The 13381-nt window shown below is 35.1% G+C and overlaps 1 pseudogene; it reads left to right on the forward strand.

The window, feature by feature from the left end:
• The first annotated feature begins 2998 nt into the window (after positions 1-2998).
• LOC104657391 overlaps positions 2999-13381 on the forward strand; it is a 99895-nt pseudogene continuing 89512 nt past the window's right edge.

Here is a 13381-nt window from a genome sequence, read left to right on the forward strand (position 1 = left end):
ATTTGGTTTTCATCTTGCTCTTAATATGGGCAGCTAGATTCAGGTAACTTTGTGTTCTGACGTAGTTAGGGCAATTGTTTTTGATATCTTGTCTAGCTTATCTAGCTGGACCAATAGGTATGGCCTTAACTTTTCCAAGTCTGTGACATAATATTGCTGATGAAATTATACCTATTGTAATATTTTAAACTTTGTTTATTTTTCTCTACTTGATTATGAAATGAAGAAGGAACCATTTGTGCATCAGCTTTATTGTTTTTCATCTTTACCCAGCAACTCCAAGGCCATAAAATTAAAGAGTAGTTATTGGTAGGACACAATTTCCAAGACCCAAAAGGAGGAGACAGCAAGAAGAAATTTGTTATACGTGAAGGAGAGTTAAGTAAGCTTTAGAGAAAAGAGTAAATTTGAGGTATTTTTCAAGAACTTGATAAGAAGAAAAGATTTTTAGTTTTAACTGGGTATATTTTGCAGGCTTTAAGGAACAATAGTAAGTGGCCATGTAAGTTTGATTTCAGTTGTAATGACGAAAATTAATGTATTATGTTTCTGCACATTAACTGACAAGCATAAATAAATAAGAAATAATTTTTTTTGATTAAAGACATGTGGAAGACTGAAACACATTATATACATATAAATAAATAGATGTTAATAATTCATGGTAAACTATATGAACATTAACTTCAGGATATGAGCTTAATTATTTAAAAAATGACATTTATGAACTACGTAAATTGATATCCAATTAACTTGCTGCAGCTATCTTATTAAATGTCAATTAAATGTATTAACATTCTATACAATTTCATATATCAATATGAATTTAACTGTACCTTTATTGCCATTGTAATTTTGAGTTAATTACATGGATAGATGATTTATCTTTTGTATAACTATTAAGTCTTAGGCTCTGTTCTTCAAAAAAATAAAATTGGTAGCTTTAAAACTCTGAAAATAAATCTCAAAGCATCACTAATTTTTTGTCTTTATAGAAATATTTGTGTTGAAGCAAAAGGCAGATTTCACATGGTTTGTGGTTTCTAGATAGCATTTTCTACTCTTTTTTTTTTTTTTTTTTTTTTTTTTTTGAGACGGAGTCTTGCTCTGTCGCCCGGGCTGGAGTGCAGTGGCCGGATCTCAGCTCACTGCAAGCTCCGCCTCCCGGGTTTACGCCATTCTCCTGCCTCAGCCTCCCGAGTAGCTGGGACTACAGGCGCCCGCCACCTCGCCCGGCTAGTTTTTTGTATTTTTTAGTAGAGACGGGGTTTCACAGTGTTAGCCAGGATGGTCTTGATCTCCTGACCTCGTGATCCGCCCGTCTCGGCCTCCCAAAGTGCTGGGATTACAGGCTTGAGCCACCGCGCCCGGCCCCTACTCTTTTTAAAAACAAAATATGAAGCACCTACATATGCATAATTAAAGCTATTATTAGGTCTTTCAGATTGTTTTTATTTGCTATTCCGATTTTGATTACTGTCTGTCTAATTATAGGAAGATTTTCTGATAACTGAGAAATATCCTAATAAAACAGGATACAACATACCCTATTAAAACACATACATTTTGATTATTTTGATAAAACAAGTTTTATTTTGCTCCAACAATTCCCTGAATGTCTATCATGGTATCAGTCACTTACCAAGTTTGGAGTAGTTGAAAAGATTATGGGTTTTATAACCAGATAATTTGGGGATCAAGTATCTCTCATACTAGTTTATATTTCTTTGGCTGGAGAAATGGATAACATTTATGCCATTTTAGCCTGTTTCCTTATTGTTAAAATATGAGTAACTACTGCATATTGTTGTGCTGAATATTAAGTCTAAGTATATGCATGAAAACATGATACTATGAATAATAGGTATGAAAATCCATAATCAGTAAATACTTGCTTTTATTTCTATCATTTCTAAATTTTGGATTTTTGAAACTACTCCATTGATTGGTACATACCACAAGCCTACTACCAAATAATTTTACATGTGATTTACGAATGGTATGAATCTCAGGGCAACTATTAGTCTAAAAATCTGCACATGAAAGATAAATTAGTTATATAAATGTGAGCATGTACAGGATCATTGTCTTGTCTCATTTACCTTGTTAAAATAACATATAAATGATGAATGATTAACTCCATACTTGTACAAAACAAGAACCTCTTAGGCATATATTTGCTTATGGTTCAAGTGCTCACAAATTGATAAATCCAAATTCAAAATATTGAGAAAAGAGGTGCCAGAGAATCAATTCCTGGCTCTGGGCTGAAAGATGGCCATTCAGCAGAGGCATGAAAGTAAATCTGGCGGTGGGACTTTTTGCTTTTCTGCTTTAGTTTCACATAGCTCAGTGCTCTCGGCAATGTGACCTGGTTACCATGTTATTGTGTGAAATTTAGAGGTATGTTTCAATTGTAGAACCACTTTTTCTATTAACTATTCCCATTAACTCTGTCTAATGCCATTTTTCCATCTTTTCAACCTTCACATTTCTTCTGTGTGAAAAAAATGAGTGGTAGACTCTTCACCTTTCCTCCCCTTTCTCTGCCTACACAGTGATGACCACCTCCTTGCTTGACAACGTCACTTGTTACTTTGCTAATCTCTGCCTGTTTAAGTCTTCTCTAAAACCGCCAATAAAATCACCTATAAAGCCATCAGTTGTCAGGTATGATAATGAATGCCCATGGAAATAAAATCACCCTGATGAAATAGAAGGAAACCTAAAATCCTTGCCCATGTGCTTCCAATTAAAAATTTTTCCTCTGGCTTACCATTATTTATAGCACTGTTAATCATGGAATTCACATGGAAATAAATGTATTTCTTGTCGGTGATAATTCATGAGGCCCATGAGCGTATAAGTGCCTCAAACAGAACATCCTACGTGGTGGTTTGAGACTGAGGGTCACTGGGGACGGATGTAGCATGCCGGGAATGGATTTCAACTGCAGTTTCACAGTGGCCCCGTTGAGCTCTGGGTCTGACTGATAACGATGAACAATTGTGACCACCAGAGGAAATTAGTAGAACAATTGCAATGTGACTCTGCAATATCAAAATTGCAATATGTATGGATGGCGACCCTTTCCAGTCAACTAAGCAATGAAAATAAGGTTGCTGCTAGTGGTCAGAACACCAGCATTTCGACAAAAAGCTTTTTTAGCACCTCTAGGCCACATGGCAGGTAGGTAGCAGGCAGAAGACTGAATTGGAAGCTGCTAGATTTTTATTTTCTAAGATTTAATAGCCTAAGGTCGTATTTTACTTCTTCCCGGAGTTCTCAAGTTTGATAGGCATTTCAAGGATTTCTCCCCCATTTCATGGACACAAAAGATATTCATGAAAAGAGAAGGACATTATTAGTCCTAATGACAGTGTTCATGCATTGACTGCATCTTCAGGCACTTTATATATTTACAGCTCACAAAACAGCTTTGCAATGTAGGCATTTTTTTTTACAGTGATTTTATATGTGAGAAAACTGTACCTGAGAGACTAAACACTGAGTAAGCTATTATCCAAACAGATCTATTTGTCTCTCGAACTCAGATTCTTTGAGCTATACCATTCTGCTCATGAGTTAATTGACTAACTCATGAGTTCATATTTTCCATATCATTACAGATCTCATTCCTATTACCATATTGTCCCTAAATCTCCAAATTTTTCTTGCATAATTACATTAATACTATTTTTCTGGAGGAGTCTGTAGAAGTTTAGTCACTCAAGAGTATTTCCTTCTGTGTTGTCAGGAATATCTTTTTGTTGGTACACTCCATGCATTCTCTAAATTATCTGATTTTCATTGATTTTGACTGGTGAAATCATCTATTAGTATTAATTAGGAATGAATACATGAATGCTGTGTCTGCTATTGCATGCCTGATACGGAATGGCAAGGTAAACATTTGCTGCCTCAAGTACTTCAAGTTCCTACATCTTTGTTTTGAAATGTTTAGTGAGTCGAAGTTCTCCTGCATTTTACATCCTATTTTTCTTTTTTCCACACACAAACACAGACATGTTTGAGTAACCAGTTCTCTAAACTCTAAATATATTAGGAATAATTATAGCAATGATGATTGTGCCAGCCAAAAGTTTTAATGTACATTCATAATTTATTTAAACCACCTGTTGTGTTTCATTAAATCATCCTTCAAACACTGCAGCTATCTCTTGTTTTTTAAAATAATTAACAGTTGTTCTATTGAAGTTGCTAAAATCTTGCTCAATTTATGTTTTACATTTTCAACACAGCCTTTTTTCTTACTTTTAATTATTTTAAAAATGATTTTTGTAGCATTTCAATTTTTAAACCCATTAAATATTTCCCTTAAGTAATAGATTTTATCCAATAGTATTTAGTAAATTATACACATTTCTTAACAATGGTGAGCATGTCTAAAATTCCAGAAAAGTCTTATTATATCTAAGTTACTTTGTGTTTAATTGATTAGAAAATATTATGTATTCATAATTAACTCTACTTACTATGTATAAATATTGGGATATTTCCTAAGAGAACTTAGATATATATTTGCTATCTCTCTAGCAAGTGGGAAGGCTGAAACTGTCTACTGCCTCTTGATTCTGACAGTTGTGGAACCCCTAAATCTGTTTCCTTTAGGCCTCCTGGAGAAACTCTACTGTTGCTTGGATTAATATAGGCCAGTATCTAAGGTATCTTATACTGAAGTAACCTAAATAAAGTTTCTGCATATTTTTGCCAAAATCATGAAAAAATGATTTCTCTTTGACTGAAGCTTTTATTTACTGCAGGAACTTATTGCTGATCCTGTGGAAGGGTTTTAAGAAATTTATTTTATTTGTTCTAAGACCACCACCTTTCTTTTTTAAAAGTGCCTTTGAATAATCCAATCACTCTGGTATTTCTTAGGTTGCTATGATGACACATTCCTGGATTCCAGTCTTCCTACATTTTTAGGCATACAACATAGAGGCAGGGGATAAAGTCCAGTGGATGAATTTTTCAATAGTGAAGGTGACTAGTAAAACCTTCCCCCATGTTTTTTCTATAGCATAAGAGGACCGTTTATAGTTTTCAACAGAGTTTTAAGGGGATTTGTGAATCAAAATAGAACAAAATGGTCTTTTATGCAGGTGTTTAGGCATATTATAAATAGGTTGACTTCCACTGCCACTGAAAATTTAATAGAGAAACCATAAAGCATGTAGAAGATAATATAGGAGAATATCCTTATGACATGGGGTGGACAAATATTTCTTAAATGGAGCAGAATTCACAAAAGAAAGTTTTGATAAGCTGGATGTCATTAAAGAAAGGAATTAAGAATTCCTTTCCATCAAAATAAACTATTCAGAGAAATAAAATGTAAAACAGAGAAAGAAAATGTTTGCTATGCACACATCTGACAAAAGACTTATATCCAGTATTTATAAAGAATATCTTTAAAGCAATAAGAAAAAGACAAAAAACACTTCATAGAAAAAAACAAACACGAAAAATAGCACAGGCAGTTCACAAAAGAACACATCTAGAAAGTCAACACACATATGTGAAGTGTATTGGTTCTTTCTCATGCTGCTAATAAAGACATACATGAGACTAGGTAATTTATAAAAGAAAGAGGTTTAATTGACTCACAGGTCCATATGGCTGGAGAGGTCTCAGGAAACTTACAATCATGACAGAAGGGGAAGCAAACATGTTCTTCACATGACGGCAACAAGGAGAAGTGCTGAGCAAAAGGGAGAAAAGCCACTTACAAAACCATCATATCTCATGAGAATTCACTCACTATCACTAGGGCAGCATGAGGGTAACCATCCCCCTTATTAAATTACCTCCCATCAGGTCCCTCCCACGATACATGGGGATTATGGGAAATGCAATTCAAAATAAGATTCGGATGGGAATGCAGCTAAACCATACCATAAAGTTTTACAAAATGGTACTTCATTAGAGAAATGCCAATTAAAAGGCAATGATATCAAAGACATACCAGTATACGCTCATCAGAATTGCAGCCCAGTCTCCTGAGTCTAGTATCATCATCACACCTCTCCAGCTGACCACAAGACCCCAGAGGGCAGAAGTGATACTGTCAAGTGTGAGTCTTTCATGGTCTTTCTGGCACTCTGCTCTGTTTGGGTCACAGAGGTGTCCTCATCGTGGTGCTCTCCACTGATCCAAGGCGTGGACACCAAACTCCCCCACGGTAATGATCAAGAAGGCATCATCTGCCATGTCCATCCAAGACCCTGCCATCTCCTGATATGCAACAGGAAAGCTTCTTGTCCTCATCGTGGTGCTCTACACTGACCCAAGGCTTGGACACCAAACTTCCCCATGATAATGATCAAGAAGGCATTGTCTGCCATGTCCATCCAAGACCCTGCCATCTCCTGATATGCAACAGGAAAGCTTCTCTGAGAATCATTTTTTTCTCATTTGTAAGCTAACTTGACATTAGTATCTACCAAGTTTTGTGTGAGGCTTAAATGTAATAAAACATGTTAAACCAAAAAATAAAAAATAAAGAATTGCTTAAATTAAACAAACAAAAAAAGAGAAAATAAATAGACAATAGACAATATTAAGTGTGTTGACTAGCATGTTGAACAATTACAAGTTTTAATAATTAAGGGTAAATTAAATATTACAAATACTTCTGAAAACTTGTTTCCAGTATCTATTAAAACAACACATCACCTAATATTTTGTACACACACACACACACACACACACACACTTGCACAAGATAAATTCTAAATTGCAATGTGTCTGTGTTTCAGTCAACTGGTATATCCATATATACGCATTGAAAGATACAAAGAAGAATGTCAACAGCAGCATCATTTATATTGGCCCCAATTTTGTCATATTTTCCAATGCTCCTCACAAGTGAATTGGATACGTAAATTGTTGTATAGTCAAAACAATGAAGTACTGTACATGAATTAAAAACAACAAATTACTCCTATTTGTAAGAACAGAGATAAACCACACACATGATTTTGAGTTTGAGTAAAAGAAGTCACTGATGAAAGAGTACAAACGGCTGCTACTAAGATGTATTACTCGAGTGAGATGGTATCTCATTGTGGTTTGGATTTGCATTTCTCTAATGATCAGTGATGTTGAACTACTTTTCATGTGTTTGTTGGTTGCATATACGTATTCTTTTGAATAATGTGGCAATTCCTCAAAGACCTAGAGGCAGAAATACCATTTGACACAGCAATCCCATTACTGGGTATATTCCCAAAGGAATATAAATCATTCTATTATAAAGATACATGCATGTGCATGTTCATTGCATCACTATTCACATTAGCAAAGATGTTGAATCAATCTAAATGCCCAACAATGATAGATACAGACAGGATAAGGAAAATGTGGTACATATGCACCATGGAATACTGTGCAGCCATACAAAGGAACAGGGTCATGTCCTTTGCAGGAAGGTGGATGGAGCTGTAAGCCATTATCCTCATCAAACTAATGTGGGAACAGAAAAATACCACGTGTTCACACTTACAAGTGGGAGCTGAATGACGACAACATGTGGACACGTCGGGGGAGCAACACACACAGAGGCTTGTAAGGATAAGGGAAGGGAGAGCATCAGAAAGAATAGCTAATGGATGCTGGGCTTAATACCTATGTGATGGAATGATCTATGCAGCAAACCACCATGACACATGTTTACCTATGTAATAAATATGCACAACATGTACATGTATCCCTGAGCTTAAAAGTTTAAAAAATATGCATATGTATGTGTGTATATATAAACTTACATATGTGTATATATATGCATATATATACACACACACACACACATATATATATGTAGCTATAAAACCAAAAAATTAATACACAGTGTTAAAGGCACAATGGCACTTATATTTCACTGGGTGGGCAATGACCACAGGAGGCTATGAGGCCAAGTGCTGGGCTGCTGGAAACGTTATACATATTAATCTTGGTGGAAGTTGTCTAAGTGTGCATACTTTGTAAAAGTTAAACTGTACAAGTGATATTGGTGTACTTTATGTGTTACACTTCAATAAAATAAAGTTAAAAAAATAAACACTAGACAAATAAAGACAATATCTAGCAAGGAGCATAGGAAGTTCCCAAAGGAAAACTATTTTTCTCAGTTTTGTAATTGCTGTATGGGCAGAGCCAGATTAAATATGACTAAAGCAACACTATCTAGCTATAATTTGAAGAAACCACTTTGAGAAAAACAAATATATTTATTCCTGTTCATTCTGCCATTTTACTTTCTTTTTTTCCCCCTTCCACCTTTGATTTTAGGTTGAAGGGGTATATGTTCAGGTGTGTTCCATGGATAAGTTGCCTGACATGGGGGTTTGGTGTACAGATTATTTCATCATCCAAGTAATGAGCATAGTGCCTGATAGGTAGTTTGTTGATCCTCACCCTCCTGCCACCCTCCACCCTCCGGCAGGCCCTGATGTCTATTGCTCCTTTCTTAGTACCTATGGGTAGTCAGTGTTCAACTTTCACATTGAAAGTCAGCAAGTTTCCTGCTCTGTAAAGTCACATAATATTATCTACTTTATAGGATTATTAGGGAAATTTCATGATATAATGCAATACAAGTGCTTATCACAGTGCTTTCCTGATATCGTAGCACTCATATGCTAAATATTATTGCTATTATTACAATCATCATCATTATTATTATTATTATTATTTAGACAGAGTCTCACTCTCTCACCCAGACTGGAGTGCAGTGGCACGATCTCAGCTCACTGCAAGCTCTGCCTCTCGGGTTCACGTCATTCTCCTGACTCAGCCTCCTGAGTAGCTGGGACTACAGGCGCCCGCCACTACTCCTAGCTAATTTTTTGTATTTTTAGTAGAGACAGGGTTTCACCGTGTTAGACAGGATACAATCATCATTATTTTTATCTATATAAGCATTGTAGGCACTGAGTCGATTTTTGTCCATTATGAAATTTAAAGGTCAATTTTAATTGAAAATTATGGTCCTTTTTCTTACTTTTTCCTATGCATTACAAATTTCCTTCTAAATGTGTTGCGAGACATAGTTAGAAAATTATTTTGGGTTTTGTAAAACACACATTTAATAAAATGTCCTGTAAGACTGTTTTTAAGAACGTGCACACACTTTTTATAGCATCATCTGTTATTGTTTAGTATTTTCTCTAAACATGCAAGCATTTTTGAACTAGGACCAACTAACGGTACAAAACAAACCAATCAATGTAATTTGATTACTTATTTAGAGCAGTTTTTAATGTCCTGATAATTAATTTAAATGTATACCTTACGAATCTAGTTTTGGTCAACCTCTTTGGCTATATTAGTGTCTACATTTGAAGCGCAAAGCAAAACAATGACTCTTTTGTGTTGGGATCAGGCCCTCAAAATCTGGTCATAAACTGGCCCCAAAACTGGCCATAAACAAAATCTCTGCAGCACTGTGACGTGTTCATGATGGCCATGATGCCCACGTTGCAAGGTTGTGGGTTTACCAGAATGAGGGCAAGGAACACCTGGTCCATCTAGGGCAGAAAACAGCTTAAAGGCCTTCTTAAACCACAAACAGTAGCATGAGCGATCAGTGCCTTAAGGACATGCTCCTGCTGCAGATAACTAGCCCAACCCATCCCTTTATTTCAGCCCATCCCTTCGTTTCCCGTAAGGAATACTTAATCTATAGAAACAATGCTAATCACTGGCTTGCTGTCAATAAATACGTGGGTAAATCTCTGTTCAAGGTTCTCGGCTCTGAAGACTGTGACACCCCTGATTTCCCTTCCACTCCACACCTCTATATTTCTCTGTGTGTGTCTTTAATTCCTCTAGCGCCGCTGGGTTAGAGTCTCCCTGACCAAGCTGGTCTCGGCACTTTTGTAGTAATGTAATTCATCTCTAGCACTTTGATTTTTTTTTCAGAATGAGTTGTATTTTGTCAAATAATATGGTCCCTTTACTTCAGTTTCACATCTTTATTCATAGGAGATGGATTTTTAAGACTGCAGAGTCAGTTGATATTATAATACAATGGTCAGTCCTCATGTTGCCCAGGAGGAAACTGAGGTCCAGAGATGCTTAGAACTTGCTTTGAGTCACTTTTTATAAGATAGATACAGACCTAGAACCCAGGCCACCTGAATCCAGATCCCTTGCTCTGTTAATTGCTCCATGTTGCTCTAGTATACCCTCTCTGTGCTGGGAATAACAAGACAAATGTTCAAAGAGACAAATAGAAGAGATCCATCAATATGTTGAGTTTCTTGAAATGAATATCTAACTCAGAGAGGTTTTTATCTAGCAAGCTGTGATCTTAACACAAACTAGAAGGCTAAAAGCAATGCAGCCCTACCTTGCTTAAACCATGAATTAGCCATATGGCAACATAAATAAAGTTGTTAATCACTTACATAGACCTATCATCTCTTATTAGGGCTTCTTATTGTCAGAAGGTTTTGCTACCGACTGTTTGAAGGATGATTTTCTTCTTTGGAAATTTCAAAGGCATTGAAAGAGAGCATTTCATGTAATTCCATGAGATCTTTGTGGTATTTCTATGCTAGAGAAGATAGGATCTCCAGAATAAATACATTAAGTGTCAGGCAATGAAGGGGTGAAGCCAAATTTTCTGTAATCACAGTTCTTTCTAAAGTCATATATCCCCTATAAATGAGATAATAAAGTAACTCACATTGGTTCCTTCCATTCCCTGGAGTTTAAAGTGTATTAATGGCTGTCGGATTCAGAATAAATACACTGGCTGCAAAAATCATTATGTGAGTTTTATTTTCCAAATATCAATTTGGCTTCTAAGCACTCCAATAACTTACCCTTAATTTCCAGATTGGAGCTTCTGAGAAAAATAGTTAACATTTGGGGAATCATTTATTTTCCCCCCTCTTATGATAATGAAATGTGAATTTAGCAACTGAGTTTATCGAATTTGGCATTAGAGCTGATTCATCTCTTAAAAAAACGTATTTTACATATTGAATTTCATCCTTTTAGGGATAACAAACAATAAAAAGTACAATGAAAAAATTAGTTTGAATGGGTGAATGAATAGACCCTTTCTTCTCTTTATTGAATTTAATAGTATCATGTAAACCCCACCCAGTCCCTCTGCTAAGATTTTACACTCAGAGTTAGTGAGCATAGTTGTTAAACCAAATTACATCCTTCCCGGGACAAAAGTTTAAATTTCCTCATTTTTAAGTTTGCATACACTGGGACTTTTATATTTCAATATGCCATAAGTGGGAAAGGTCAGAAATGGAGGTTGAATTGTTGGGATATTAAGAGCAGTGTGTGTTATCTACATGCCTGACTGTGTGTGGATCCTAAGCATGACTTGCTGACAAAAATGCGTTTCGTATCACTAAATCTCATTTCCATTGACATGAAAGGAATGAACTGGCAAGAGTGAGAAAAAGACAAACTGCAGCACATGACTGTAACAGATCAACAATTCATACTCAAAGTCCAAGGTCTTGTAAAGTGGTCAAAATATTCACAAAAGGTTAGTTTTTACATTCAACAAGCAATCATTGTGTTTCAACCACTTGGGTAGTTTTTGTTTGTTTGTTTGTTTTTTGTTTTTTTGTAGTTTATTGTTTTTCTTTCTCAAATCTCCTTTTCTACTCAGGCAAGTCATAAAACAATGCATCCTTTTATTGCCTTTTTCTCTTTTTTTTTAAACTTAAGTTCTTCCCTTTCTATATTCATACTTTCTTTCTTTTCTTCTTCCTACCTTCTCTTTCTTCTGATTTTTGTAACTGTAACATAATTCCATAATTGCTGAAAGGCTAGAATAATTAAATAAGTATTTATAGTCTCATTTCTCAGAGACAATAACAGATAATATTCTAATATAGTTACTTTCAAAATGTTCTTTTTATTGTAAATGTTTGTTGAGTACAGAAATACAAAGAAATAAATTAGTTAAGATCATAGTATATACAGATTTCATGACTTATTTTTACTTTATACGTATTTTAGATTACATACTTAAAATTAGTTTTCAAAGTTTACTTTTTTCTTAGTTCTAAAAATAATGATATTGATTTACTGATGTTCCAAGTTGTGATAATAAGTGTTTTGCCTTGTTTTGAGTCAAACTAAAGTTTATAAAATATATTACTTACATGAATATACACATTAATGCTGCACATTTTTTCATAAATGTGAATTTAACTCACTTGTGACAGTGATAATCTTGAGCTACTACTAAATTAAATATAAAATTTAAAATACTTCAGGTGGAGGATGTATACTGTACAGGCATACCTTGGAAATATTGCAGGTTCATTTCCAGACCACTGCAACAAAGCAAATATTACAATAAAGCAAGTCACACAATTTTTTGTTTTCCAGTGCATATAGACATTGTGTTTATACTGTAGTCTGTTAAGTGATCAGTAGCATTATGTCTAAAAAACAGTGTATATACCTTAATTACAAAATACTATATTGCTAAAAAATGCTAACAATCATGCGAGCCTTTAGCGGGTTGTAATCTTTTTACTGACAGCAGGTCTTGCCTCCATGTTAAAGGCTGGTGACTGATGAGGGTGGTGGTTGCCGAAGATTGGAGTGGCTGTGACAATTACTTAAAATAAGACAACAATAAAGTTTGCCACATTTCTTGACTCTTCTTTTCATGAAAGGTTTCTCCATAGCATGCAAAGCTGTTTGTTATTTGGCATTTTACTCACAGTAGAACTTCTCTCAAATTTAGAGTCAGTCCTCTCTAACCCTGCCACTGCTTTATCAATGAAGTTTATGTGATATTATAAATGCTTTGTTGTCATTTCACCAATGTTCACAGCATTGTCACCAGGAGTAGATTGTCCTCAAGAAATTACTTTCTTTGTTCATCCATAACAAACAACTCTTCATTCATTTAAGTTTTATCATGAGATAACATCAATCCAGTCACATCTTTAGGCTTCACTTCTAATTCTTGTTCTCTTGCGATTTCTATCACATCTGCAGTTACTTCCTCTATTGAAGTCTTGAGCTCTTCAAAGTCATCCATGAAGGTTGGGATCAACTTTTTCTAAAATCCTGTTAAGGTTGATATTCTGACCTCCCATGAATCATGATTATTCTTTCTTAAAATTGACAAGTTATAATTGTACATATTCATGGGGTAAATAGTGATATTTTAAAACATATATAGTGATCAGATTTGGGTAATTAACACATTCATAATGTAAGGCATTTATTATTTCTTTGTGTTGGGAACAAATAATCTTAATAGCAGCTAGAATGATGAAAGATCCAGGAGGTTTTCAATTGACTTTGCCCAGATCTATCAGAGGAATCAATATCTATGGTAGTTATGGCCTTACAAAAT

This window comes from Rhinopithecus roxellana, chromosome 5 (genome assembly GCF_007565055.1).
Source record: "Rhinopithecus roxellana isolate Shanxi Qingling chromosome 5, ASM756505v1, whole genome shotgun sequence".
Taxonomy (NCBI): Eukaryota; Metazoa; Chordata; class Mammalia; order Primates; family Cercopithecidae; genus Rhinopithecus; species Rhinopithecus roxellana.